Source organism: Sceloporus occidentalis, unplaced genomic scaffold (assembly GCF_023333645.1).
Source record: "Sceloporus occidentalis isolate IW3139 unplaced genomic scaffold, rSceOcc1.0.p SCAF_5, whole genome shotgun sequence".
In the NCBI taxonomy this organism is placed as follows: domain Eukaryota; kingdom Metazoa; phylum Chordata; class Lepidosauria; order Squamata; family Phrynosomatidae; genus Sceloporus; species Sceloporus occidentalis.
In genome coordinates, this window is record NW_028316985.1 from 58,610,406 (window position 1) to 58,624,704 (window position 14,299).

Sequence of the window (14,299 nt, forward strand, 5' to 3'; positions counted from 1 at the left end):
ACAGTGATTGTCCAGCCATTTACACACTTCAAGTTCTATTCTTCCTTCCTAGGAACTTCACCTTAATCCCCAAACTGTCCCCGGTTACATTTTGATCTATACGTATACCTGCTCAGGCATTATAAATTTGATCTTGTTTTGAGGTCAGAGATATCTGTATCTCACCTGACCTGACTCCTCAGCAACTGCTGGCCAACTCAGAGCCACAGGTAGCATGCTGAGCCACTTTCCTCTCACAGACCACCCAGAATGGAACCTATGCTTCTGGAATCAGGTACAGTAATCACCCTCTGCAATCCTGAAAATCACTGTCTGCTACCACCTTCCATATCACTAGTTCTTGTTTGTGTGTGAGAGTGTGTGTTTTTGTGTGATATTGGTTGATTTCCCTTTTGCTGTTGCAAATAAAGCTACATTTGAATCTTGCATTCTGGAGTTCTGTTTTTTGGAAGCAGCATATGCCGACTTGACCCCTGCTTTTAGTTGCCCAAAGCCCTCTCAGCACCATCACTTGAGTTAATAAAATTCCCCCTATTAAACATTGGTTGTGGGTGCCCTCTGGCATTTTGGGTAACAGTGGCCAGGTTTGAACATTCCCAATAGCTGTTTGTTGTGTGCCTTTAAGTGATTTCTGAGTTATGGCAACCCTAAGGAGTTGCCAAGAAATTATTGCCAAGAAAACCCCATTATGGCAACCCCATTGCCATAACAGGTTTTCTCGGCAAGTTTTGTTTAAAGGGGATTTGCCTTTGTTTTCCTCTGAAGCTGGGAGAATGTGACTTGCCCAAGATCACCCAGTGAGTTTTCCCTGACAAAGCAGGTATTCAAAACCTGATCTCTATAGTCATAGTCCAACGTTCAAACTACTACAGCTCTAATTGCTGTTTACCTTGGAGTAAATCACATTAAAATCATTGGGTGATTTTTGAGTAAACACACACACACACACATGACTAGCTATCAGCAGTGTGTTAGCAAACAATTATTAGGAATCAGACAAGGCCTTACACGTTTAGTTCTCATTCACATTCTTATTATGTGTTCCCATATCATTGTATAGGTAATATACAATAGATAGAGATACATCATCAAACCCAACCTCATATCAGTTGTATGTAACTTCTTTCAAATGGGTGTACAGAAAAATTTCAGATTTTTTTGCAGCCCTCAGTAATTGCCTATTAAGCACAGTCATCTGCATACCCATTATTTGTGTCTATAATATTAAAAGAAAAGGGTGGAAACTATATTTTAACTCCATTTCCCATGACAGGCTGCTATTAAATCCTCTGAAACTTGAAAATGAATAACTCCAAAGATCAGATTTTTAAAAATCCACAGTACTTGATTAATATACTGTATTATGACTTCAGTATTAATAATGTATATAGTAGCAGTGCTTGAAAATATCAGCTCTGCCTCAGAGCATAAGTTATTATTCATAATTTGTACAGTGTACCCTTTATCTCATTCATCTTCCTGGCAATCTGGAAGAGAAGATCATTTTACAGGGAGCAATTTGAAGTGGGAAACCAGTGATTTGCCCAAGGCTACCTGCTTCTTCAGAGATGAACAGGAGGGATTTGAATTTAGGGGTTAGTGCAAGGTTATATATCCCCTGGTTTTCTTATAGCCTGAGTAAGCAGTTGTTATTTTATTTTTCAATACTGGCTAGGCTAGCTGCACACATAAAGAATATGTAGAGGAACAGCAGTAAAAGTGGAAGGGCCCATTAGACTTAAATGCACAGCAGAATAAAACAGGGGCTGCATCTTCTTAGCTGTATCTGCACTGGGATTTGCAGTTTTATGAGATATTTGGCATTTTCTGTCAGCATTGAGCCATGACAGTTAAAGCTGGCAAACTGCATTATTTCTGTAGTGCAGATGCAGCCAGGAACATAAAACCCACTGATCTTCTCTTCCAAGCAAGGAATGACAATGGGGAAGATGCCTCACAGTTACAATAATACATATGGCCATCAACCCATTGGTCCCTAGGTCTAATAGGGACAGGAAATGTGCAACCCTCCAGAAATGGTTGAAATCTAGCTCCCAGGATTCCTCACCACTGACTGTGCTGGTTTGGGCTGCTGGGAGTTGCAGTTTATCAATTGGAGAACCACATCATTCCCTCCCCTACTACAAAGTGATCTAGCTGTACTTTTGGCTGCAGAACAACTGCAGTTATACTTTAGTGTACATGAATTACTCTTGACTAAAGTTAGGAGCTGGAAAAAAGGAAGACAGCAGCTTTAGAGAGCTGTGCTTGTTAGTTGCAACTCAAGGCTGACCCAAGATGCTTTCCTGCCACACACTCCATATCAAGAAGCAATCTGGATTGGCAGTTGAATTTTATAGTGGTTTGAGAGTTGGACTACAACTCTGGGGACCAGGGTTTGAATCCCAGCTTGACCATGTAAATCCAGTAGGTGACCTTAGGCAAGTCACATTCTGTCAGCCTCAGAGGATGGCAATGGCAAACTTGCCAAGAAAACCCCATTGTAGGGGCCACCATAAATCGAGGAAGACTTGAAGGCACAACAACAATGTATGGGTTGTCATAAGTGACTTAAAGGCAAGTGCAACACACATACACAAGAAGGATGGGACAGTATCTTCCTCTATACCTGATGGAACAAAGCTAGTTTTGGATGGGCAGAATAGAGTGTATGACACAGGTCACCTGGGGCTGTTCTTCAGCCACACATGATTTGTGGACTGAGTAGGAAGCCACTTTCCTCCACAAAACTGAGAGGGAGCTTGTTAACCACCATTTTCTCAACACAGGAAAATTGCTGGAAACTGAAGAGGAATGGCTGGAAACTAGTTACGACTTCCTCCTAGCATTTGTTGCCCACAGTGGCTGCTTTTCATTCTCTAAGAGTCAGCATTAAATCAGGTTAGGTGAGAATCTGATAATTTTGGATTGGCTGACATCCAGATTTGCAGCTATGGGCTCATTCGACTTACATTTTAAATCAGTTTGTGATTCACCTTTGCTCCATGTTGGTAAATTGATCCTAAAAGGTCCATCGTTCCCACAATGAAAGCAGATATTTTCATTATCCCCTTGTAATTGCTACTCTTTCAGCATGATTGTCATCCCCACTAGTTTGCACTGCTTCAAAATGCAAGTCAATCATTTGTGCATCATCAGTGATATAAGTGGCAACCCGGGCAGCCCGGCTTGGGATCTATCTATCTATCTATCTATCTATCTATCTATCTATCTATCTTTATTGACAGAAGATTCGATTCATTGGTTTTGCAACTACTTGCCTCACTAATTGCAAGTAGATGCAAAATCAATGAATCGAATCTTCTATCAATTTTATTATTATTATTATTTAAAAAACCATGTGCCCATAGGTCACACCACAAGCACAAAGGTTGCGCTAAGGGGGGGAATTGATGGATCTACCAAAAACTAAGGAGGGATAGTAAACACCCCTCTACCATTAGTCCCACCCCTCCAGAATGATGCGATTCAGACCTGTCGCTCCCACTTTTTGAATATGCTTTGGAATTATTTTTTTCTTCAAAAGAACCACCAAAGAACTAGTGTCAGGAAAGAGCGGTTTGTTTTTTTGCAAGTGCCTCATTTCATCATGATTGAAACTGATCCCAGTAAGATCAGAATAACATTCATATAACCCGATCAGCTATTCACTTTAAATCACGGTGGAAACGAAGCCCATAAAGATTTTTTTTCTTTGTTCCCAAATGCCTCCCCGCCCTTCACATGCCTTATTTAGGGAAGAACACTCTAGGTCACTTAGCCATTAAAATTTGAAATGTATATAAATGTTTGCTTTTGGTTTATTTTCAAAATACATTTCCAAGTGTGCTAATAAAACTAATTTTTAAGGAGGAGTAAATGGTAGGATTACCATAGCTACAGAGAAGCTGGTTCATGGTACAATGAAAGGGCCAACTGATATCAGCACATACCAGGGAGAGCCAGTGTGATGCAGTGATTTGAGCACTGGGAGTCCAGAGTTCAAATCCCCACTTAGCCACAGAAACCCTCTGGGTGACCTTTGGCAAGTTACACTCTCTCAGTATCTGACCTCCTATACTCAAAGAAAGGCAATGGCAAACCTGCTCTGAACAAATCTTGCCAAGAAAAACCCATGATAGCTTCATCTTAGAGTTGCAAGAAGTCAGAAATAACTTGAAGGCACACAACAACAACAACAACAACAACAACAGTAGCAGCAGCAGCAACAACAACAACAAACCAGGGAGGAGCAGAAGCTGCTGAGCACACTTTCTTGCACTGAATAGGACTTTTCCTCTGGGTAAACATGGTGGGATCACATTTTAAAGACAAAACAAAAAAATCAGAAAGCACATATTAACAATGGAAGAATGAAAGGTGACAAAGTCACTGCAAAGCCACAGTCCTAGGTTAGTAATGGTCTGTCTGCTTTGGCTTTTGCTTTTAGGATAAATGCTGTATCATGTTAATTGGGATAATAGCCCTTAATCAGGAATGGAGAAGGTCATTGGCCTTCCAGGTGTTTTGGATTTCAACTCCCAGAACCCCAGCCAGAATGGCTAGTGATAAGGGATTATGGCATTGTTTTTTGTGGGGGTTTTGGGCTATGAGGCCATGTTCTAGAAGAGTTTATTCCTGACGTTTCGCCTGCAGCTGTGGCTGGCGTCTTCAGAGAATGCCAGCCACAGCTGGTGGCGAAATGTCAGGAATAAACTCTTCTGGAACATGGCCTCATAGCCCCAAAAACCCACAAAAAAACTATGAATGCCTTCACTTCAAGATTATTAACTAACACAATTTGAAGTTACTATTGACTAATGAGAATGCACATTGCCATTGTTGATATAATGGTAACTAATCACGTTTTGAGCCTTGCAACTACAGTATAACTAAATTTTTTGAGAATAACATTCTGAGTTCTGACTAAATCAAATTTTGATTACTAAAGTACAGTCATACTTCTCCTTCCTCAGCACAAACAAAAGGCTCCAGTGTCAAACAGATTGACAAGATGGCATGTAAATATATATGTGAGAAAACTACAGCATTTTGGTTTTGTATCTAATAGCAGCTTTGTCAGATGAAGCCACAGAACAAAGAAATTTAGAGGTTTCCTTATGGGCTCTTGAATATAGACACTCCAGCATGTATATAACCAGGAAGAACAGCTGGGTTCACTTAGTTGTTGACCAGCATACCTATTTTCTCCTCCATTTTTTTTAACCATTGATGGCTATGGTTTAGAGAGCTTGGCAGCACATCAATGACAGCAGTAGCACAAACAAGTTACGTGAGGACTGCAGAGTCCAAGGAGCACAGAAATAGCAGCAGTGGATGGGCTCAAATTTTTGGTCATAATGTTCAAATGGATGTATGGGGAAAATGTGGTCCAAAGATATAAAATTTACTTTAATAATTTGAAAGAAAACCTGTGTAAGATTATGTCCAGGAGACACTGAATAACTTTCCTATGTAGCTTCCACATCACCCATTACCTGTACAACAATTACAGTTGAATGATGTCACCTGCTATGATAATATTTCTCTATGTGTGACACATTTTCATTTTTATATTATACAAATCATAAATCAGTAACAATTACCAGCACTTATAGTCACAGGTAGAATGGGGAAACTGAGAAGGAAGAACAGAGTAACAGCCTAATGGCTGCCTTTTAAGTATCTTTCATACTTGAAAAATTGCTGCCTGGAATAGTACAGTCCATGACATTGTTGTTCTGCCTTAAAAGAATTGCTCTCTGAAGCAAAAGAGCAAATGCTACAACACATAGTACTAAAAAAGTCATTTTGGCACATGAGACAGAAAAGCCTATAAGCAGAAAGCCCTTCTCCCTGTAAATGGCAGTAAAAATACAATAACAGCAAATTATGTAACTGACGATGTGCTTGTCCTGTCATAACACCTCACTATGGTTGAAGCACAATACCCAAAGGATTAATAAATTAAATATTACACTCCAGAAATTAAAAAAAAAACAAAAACCAATGTTGGCAGAGTAAAACCACTGCAGCAGTATTTATGCATGTCTCTCTGCCTTTTCTGATGAAAACTAGTAGCAGCGGACAGATATAATTAAAAATATTCCTGCAGAAACTAGCTACTGATACTAGCTGTTGCAAGTCCTTCAGACAACTACATCTTGTAACATTTCAACCTAAAACATTTTCCTCCTAATATGCAGTGTACAGAAAACGTACAAAATCCAGGATCTGTCAAAAACAAACAAACAAACAAACATGTATACATACAGTGTAAACAGATGCAACAGGCATCATAGTGCATTTTAAAAATACTGTTGACTTCATTGGGAGAGTGCCATTTAAATCAAAAGGATTTTAAAAGACTTTGGCTGGTTCATTCCCTTTATATCCCTTTGCTGGCATTTCAGACACCACAGCTCCCTCATGTGGCATTAAAAGACAATTAATTCAAAAAGGCATAGTAAGCCCTTCCCATTCTCATGTTCCAAACGCATTTAAAAACTACGGAGTTTATCACATGGGAGGAATTTCTCTTAATTTCGAATAAAAAGAAAGTGGGGCCAGAATGCATTCATGTGAATTTGCTAGTTCAGAGAATTTACGTGAATTCAGATTGTGCTCAAACTGACTTTCCATTGCCCAAAAATAGCTTGCCATTGTCCAAAATTGCGTGTGGTAGTCTATGACGCAATAACGTGAAACCCCATGATTGCATTCAGATTGTCATTGGATAATACTTCCAATTTCCCTTCTCTGATAAACTCCATAATTTCCTGATGTAGAAAGTCTAAGATGAAGTGACTATACTTTGTCTTCCCTGAACTTTTCTTGTTTCCTGCTAAATGACTTTATGTAAATTACAAGCAAAAGAGAATGGCCTGGAGATTATTAAGAGCTGTTTGTTTTTGGCAATTGTAGCAGTCTCTGGTCACTGTATTATTTCTTTTTTTGAGTGCAACTGGTAGGGAAGGTTTGTTTTGATCAAGACATCATGATGGTGATAATTGTGATGATGATGATGTTTTAATTCAGTTATATATGCTGCGTTTCCCCTCATACTGGGACTCAGCTTACAAATAACTAAAACCAATATACATTAATTTAAATAACCATTATCTACCTGAGGTTAATAAATTATTTATACTAATAAATAATTTTGTGTTGTATCTGGAGGAGAATTAGCTGCCTTTTCAAACTATCTGGGCTAAGATTTCTGTGTAAACCAGCAGCTCGCATTCTTACCAAAAAAGTCGTTCAAAATGACAAATCATCATCTTGCTTTTTATTTTACTGAAAGACATTTAGGGAAAGAAAAATCTTGTGGTACCCTTAAGACTAATCAACATCAGCACAACTATTGATATCCTAACCTTATCTTTAGAGGCTTTAGCTAAAAGGTGCTAACTACTTAGTATAGTCAACCCTCTGTAGCCACAGATTTTTAATCCACAGATTCAACCAGCAACAGCTTGAAAATATAAATATAAATTCCAAAAAGCAAACTTTGATTTTGCCATTTTATATAAGGAACATGATTTGACTTCACCAGTGTATTTAATGGGAGTCCAGCATCTACAAATTCCGGCATCCATGGCTGGTCCTGGAACCAAACCACAACAGATATCAAGGGCCCAATTTACATGAAAATTTATGCTGCAATAAAGTGGTTAGTCTTAAATGTTTGAAAAGAGTACTTTTTACTTCCACTTTTACACCCAAACAGACATATATCACATTCTTTGAAAATCAGTGATATTTGACTATAGAAATTTTAAAAATTATTTCATTATGTCAGTATTTTGTCACTGTGTTTTTATTTGGCAAAGAATATTGAGAGCTATCACTCAAAAATACAATGGTCTAAAACACTGGTATAGAATAAATAATAATTAATGCTGTTAATGCTTGGTGTATTAACATCACACTTAAAACATTATAAGCAATTTAGGCATCATATCAGTCTCTCTTTATATATGATTGTGTAATTTGTAGTGCATATACAAAGTTAGGTGAACTTAAATAATTGATTCTTATGACTTAACCATGTTTACCTCTTTGCAGCACTGTCTGTGTCAATTGCCAGTTGATACATATCAAAAGACAGTACATATCAGAAAGTAAGTTTATTGCAAACATCAATGGCATGAAGAGTAGTATACCAGACTTGTCTCTCGAAACCAGCCTCATCCCAGGCCTATAAAACTTAGTCCAGGCAGAATAAAATTATGTATGAAACATTGGAGGCTGCATATTTCCCCTAAAACTGTGGCCCGGAAAAGACAAGCCGAATGCGCCGTGCTGGCACCGATTTTAGAGCTAGGGACTGTGAACCAACCGCACAGTCCCTAACCCTACCACAGTGCGGTGGAGTTGTATGGCAGTGTCCTGCCCATACTGATGCTACCATCTTGACGTAAGTGACGCACGTCCTCATGTCACTGCGTGTCACTTACGTAATGAATGTGCCATTGGCATACTCGTTACATCCACCTGGCGGCACAAAAAGAACCCAGTTTTCTGGGTTCTTTTTACTCTGGATGGACGCAGTGCAGTCTGGCGGCTGCAGCGTCCCTCCGGAGGGAAAAAAGCCACTGACAGGCTGCCCTTTTGGGGCGGTCTGTCCCGCATCTATGTTATATATTGTTTGACAAAACGCCACTTGAATTTTTTGAATGATATAAGCAGCACTTTAGTATATAAGAATGATTTAAGGTGTTGAAAAACTGAATGCAATGTTTGCTGTATAACCCATATACTAAATCAAAGTTAAAGAATGTTATATATAGATTGCTGTAGCATTTTAATCATCATCTTTTGACAGAGACATAACCAATATGATTGCTCTATTATACTGTAAAACAGTGAGTCTCCAGGTACTGTATATTTTCTAAGTGTAACTGGTGTGCATGCTATAATGGCAGCTGCACTTCTGGATCAGAGTTCGGAGAACTGACTTTTTAGACTATAGTTTCCAGAACATCCTAACTAGCATCCTCTTCCTGACAGGAAAGGTAAAGGTCATAGGACTTGAGCCCAAATAGAGTAATGTTTTTAGAAATTTGTTCTGAACCACAAAGGTTCAGAAGAGGATTGACTGCTTCTTAGAAAAGTATACTTTGTGTGCATGTGTGTTTGGACTAGTTTCCAGAAAAGAAAGAATTCCTTTCTTCCTGCTTTTGAAACAAGTTTTTTGTCTTAATGCTGATCCTGGAATTAAAGGGCAGTTCTCCCTGTGGCCCTACTCAGGTTCCAGAGTTTTTCATTTCATTCCCTAACATTTTCTCTTAAGAGAAAAGGTTTTGACCATGATGCCCTAATTCTCTGATTCCCTCTGGATGGAGCAGAATAACATACAGGTTTTCAGTCTTCAAATCATCTGTAAACCAGGGTAGCTTCTAATTATATTCTACCATATGTTATTTTCTTGTCTTGCTATTTGTGTTTTCTGCTGTGTCCTCATTTTGCCTCATTTTACATGATGTTGTTTGCCTTCTCTTGCAGGTCATAAACGCTTTTCAATGTTTTGCACTTGTGCACTATTACAAAAATTTCCTGATTCTATATTTCATCTTAGTTGCAATTCCCTATTCAGACAAGAGTACAGATATGTATAAAAATCTTCCATCTACACTTCAAGGATCTGCAAGGCTGAGCTAGATTAAACTAATTATTAGTTGCCCTTCTATCATTTTCTAACACTTACAGTACCCTTTTCAGCAAACTGAACACTTTCCTCGACCCAGTCAAGATTATATTTTCAAGAAGTGAAAGATAAGGCCAGTCATTTTATCAGCTGGTGGAGTTGAATCTGTCAAGTGGAACTGACAATTCTGTATTTCAAAGACAGCTCTCCAAGAACCATTTCAAATACTGTATTTTAAAACACTTTGTTGTATATATAAGGAAAAGGTCACTATCTTGCCATCAGTCAGCCTTTTTAAGTTGCACTGGGTAAGCACTATAATAGCAGGTTGAGGGAAAGAAGGGAATTTTATTTTTAGTCCTTTTCAAAATCACCTTGAAAAATGGCCATGTCCTTTTCTTTCTTTGGTAAAATCAAAGTTTCCAGCAGCTGTCGTGAAGTCTGTGAAAAAGGTTTGAAGCCACAACAGGCTCATTTGTACATCTTATGACAAACTAACCAGAAGTGTACTTCAGGAGGTTCCAGATCGCACACATTATTCTTTTCTTGTAAAGAGGTCATGAAAGGAGATCTGAGACAAACAGATTCTCTCCCCCCCCCTTGCTTCTTTCATCACCGTCTTGTTGAAAAGGGACAGATCCATATACACAAACGTTTCACAGATGAAAACTGGGACATATGTAGCCAAGCAATGTCAGAGTGTGGCTAAGATGGCAGAAGTTATTAGTGGGAAAGAATACACATGATAGGAAAGGCTGCAGTGGTTTACTTTTGCGTAAACTTACTGGGAAAGGCAAGATTCCTCCTCTTACTCTCCTCTGCTGAGTGCAAACTACTTTTGCACTTTGAACTCAGTTCACAGAAACTGAAATAAGCTGAGAACTAGGAGGGAAAGTGAGAGGAGAGTAGAAACAGGGATATTTTAAAAGCAGATAAAACATCAGGATGACCCAGGATTAATCAGGACTGTCTCCAATACATTGGGACAGTTGAAGTATATGCAGATCATGAGCCATCAAGAGTAAAGAGGCCATAAGCAATGAGAACTTGCTAGAGCAGTGGTTCCCACCCTGTGGGTCAGGACCCCTTTGGGGGTCGAATGACCCTTTCATGGGGGTTACCTAAGACCATTGGAAAACATCTATTTAATTACAGTTATGAAGTAGCAATGAAAATAATTTCATGGGTTTGGGTCACCACAACATGAGGAACTGTATTAAAGGGTCGCAGCATCAGGAAGGTTGGGAACCACTGTGCTAGAGTGTGAATGTTGACAATTTTCCTAATTCATACAAGGCAAAAATATATTTAACAAATGTTAAACAGCAGCATAGTATACACAGAGTGAATTGTGATCAAGATGACTAACCCAAAATCAAACCTAACACCACTTGAATGGATGGCATGTGACATCAGCTAAAATTAATATAGGACAGAAGCCTTTCAATGGCCTAACCATCTGACGAAAGACCTTAAATATATATATATAATTCCTCCAGTATGGCAAACATTAGCTTGGGGAATGGCAAGACTCAGCTTTAAATTCCTGTTGCATTATAATGAAACTTTGTTTGACAATCTTTCTGTCTCTGTGACAGTCTGGCAGCCTAATAAACTGCACAGGCTTGCTGGAAGCTTCACTGGAATAAACAGAACAAAGCACTTTTTCTATACTGAAAAGTGCTGCATAAATTGTGACCTTTCATTAGGTTAAACATTAGCAGAACTCCTACCAGAATATACTGGTTTTTCCAGAAATGAAAAAAAAAGTATTTTAATTTTTCAAAATTATGGGGTTACAACCTTGCCTCCAGTCCTGCTGACAAAGTTGCTACACCACATTTCATGTAGTATTTAGTTCCATGCAGTCTGTAATTTTCTCAAAATTAAAGGGTATCTTAAAACTTCCTGATGATAACTTGTTCAAGTGCAGGAGGGAATACTGAAAACCACAGAAGCCTAGCTGAGATTCCTTGAGGCCACATTATGTGGGCTGAACTTTTCAAGGGCTGTTAAAACAAATATGGCCACTAAACCTTTCCCCCAAAGACGTGCATAAAAAGGATTTGATAAGCATTTTATAATGAATATTTCATTTTTCACTCACTTCATTTTCTTACTTGTAGAAAATATAATCACATGTAACATACAGCAAAGAAGGCAGCTTTGTTCTTAGTGGTGGATGAGAAACATGGTTGCAAAACAATCTGGACATCTTTGGTCTCCTGTAAATACAGATTAAGCTGAAGTGCTGTTGTTTCTAGACAACCAAAATAGATTTAAAGAAGGAAGACAATGTTGCAATACATTCTACTGAAAATGGGAAACTTTTTGCTGTGTATTGACAATATGAGGCACATTTTCTATCAACGTTCATCTAACCCGAGGTAAAAGAGATCATAACTTTTCTGGGTTTTTTTCTGATGAAAACAACTTTTTGTGGATCTCTCTTTAAATTAAAACATTCACATAAAAATGGAAATAATCCACCCCTTGATTATTCTTATTTATCCTATAGTGGTCAGCAGTTTAACATACTACAACAAACAAACAAACAAACCTAGTGATACACTTGAGTGCAAAAGCAATCTTAATGATAGTCCATTTCTCTTAAAAATAAATTTAAAAATTGCACTTATTAGCTTCCACATAAACCTGCCCAAATGCTGAAATCCTCTTCTAAGACCCATTCACTTACCAGAGAAAGGTGTTATTATATTGTTACAGTATTTTTATATGATCAACACAGACAGATGAACAGAGATATATTATTATATATTTTACTAATAAGTAAGTACAATTAAACCCCACTGAGTCATAATTTCAGTTAGGTTTACTAAAGCAAGACCAGGCTTATTTCAGACCATCCCAGTGAACATGAAGTAAAGAGGACTGACTAAAGAAGTAGAAAATGGTTGCAAACATGAATAATTTTAAAAGAATATTAGATAAATTATATGAAGGATATAAGGCTATTAGTGGTTCCTAGCATAGTCATGATGGTTATGTATTACTTCTGTATCTGAGACAGTACACTTTTTCAGCTCCTTGGGAGCATGAGTGGGGGAGTGTTGCCCTCATAGCCTGTTTGGTCTCGGTCCAAAGCACACTGCAGAAATACTCCAGTTTGAGACCAGTTTAACTGCCCTGGCTCAATGCTAGGGAATTCTGGGAACTGTAGTTTTGTGAGACATTCAGCCTTCTTTGTCAGAGAGCTTTGGTGCCACAACAAACCACAATTCCCAAGATTCCCTAGCACTCAGCCAGGACAGTTAAAGCAGTCTCAAACTGGATTATTTCTACAGTGTGTTTTGGATCATACTTTTCCCTACAGAAACCCTGTGGGAACAGAATGCTGGATTTGATAGGCCTTTGGTCCGATGAAGGAGTCTTTTCAATGTAAACATTAGGAAGAACACTGTGGAAGTTTGGCTTGAGGACTCCACTCTAGGCTAAAGAGTTGAGCTAGCACAGCTGCAGTATCAAGTGCATTGAAAAGAATGAATTAATACATTTTAAACACTGATTCAGGGCTTCATTCCCCTAACCCAAATTTAAATAATTGAGCTGTAGGTTCTGTTCTCTTTGCAGCAATGATGGCAGCTGCTTTCATTCCTAGTCCCTGCAAGCCGCCTGGTGCTGCTGCTGTGGGATCAAGTTGCTCTGAGGTCATAAGTTGCCCAGCATTGTTCTGACCACAGCAGAGGTGTCAAGCAATGACAAGGGACCACATGAGAAAGCGGGCACCCTGAGTTATTCTGACAAGTGAACACTAGGGCTTTAGATATTGTTTTTTCCTCCTTCCTCTTTGCCCCTCTCGAACAAGAACTAAATTTGAAAGGCTGACTATTCCAGTGTTACTCCAATTGGTGGTCTTTGGACCAGTGCTGGTTTGCAAGCTTTGGCTGCCAGTTCACAGCAAACATCCATGAAAGATACAAACAGTTGTAGTCAAGGGACATAATTATGGTGCCGGTCCCTGGCACACTGGGAAGAAGCTCTGTAGGCCCTCCACATCAATGTAAAAAGCAATAAGCTACTCAATTAAAATTCCTCTCCCTTTTGGTGCATAGTAGTTGGCATTAAACATTATTTAAAAAATCTTTAAGCCAAGAGATCATGCATCCCCCCCCCCCCTTTCCTATCTTTGGCTTGCTAAAATACTCCAAAGAACACAGAGGTATTATATTAGGTAGAGGTAATCAGCCCTTACAAGGAAAAAGAGGGAATGATTTTGAGAGAGAAAATGCATTAATCCATGCCTCTCGGTCTTGAGAGAAAGCAGCTGCAATGATAGGTGCACCATCTGGAAGGCTTATGAAACTGAAGCGTCCTGTTAAACACCGACAAGAATAATGTCTTCCCTCCAGCACAGGAAACCATAATCTTTCCTGTTCCTTTCGTTGCACAGCTGTACTAACAAAATCCCATATGTCTCTTGTTGGACATGATAATATTATGCATACCAGGGGAGCAATAACATGCCCTTGAAGTAATAATAATTTCATCTTCAAAAAATAAACATGGCAAAGCATGATAATTATCATCTAGTTTATTAAAGAAGAAAGTACCAGGTGTGCACTGCACCACGAAAGAGGTGATCAGCAAACATGTTGGTAGTGACAGCAACTGATCAGGAAGAAAAGCTTG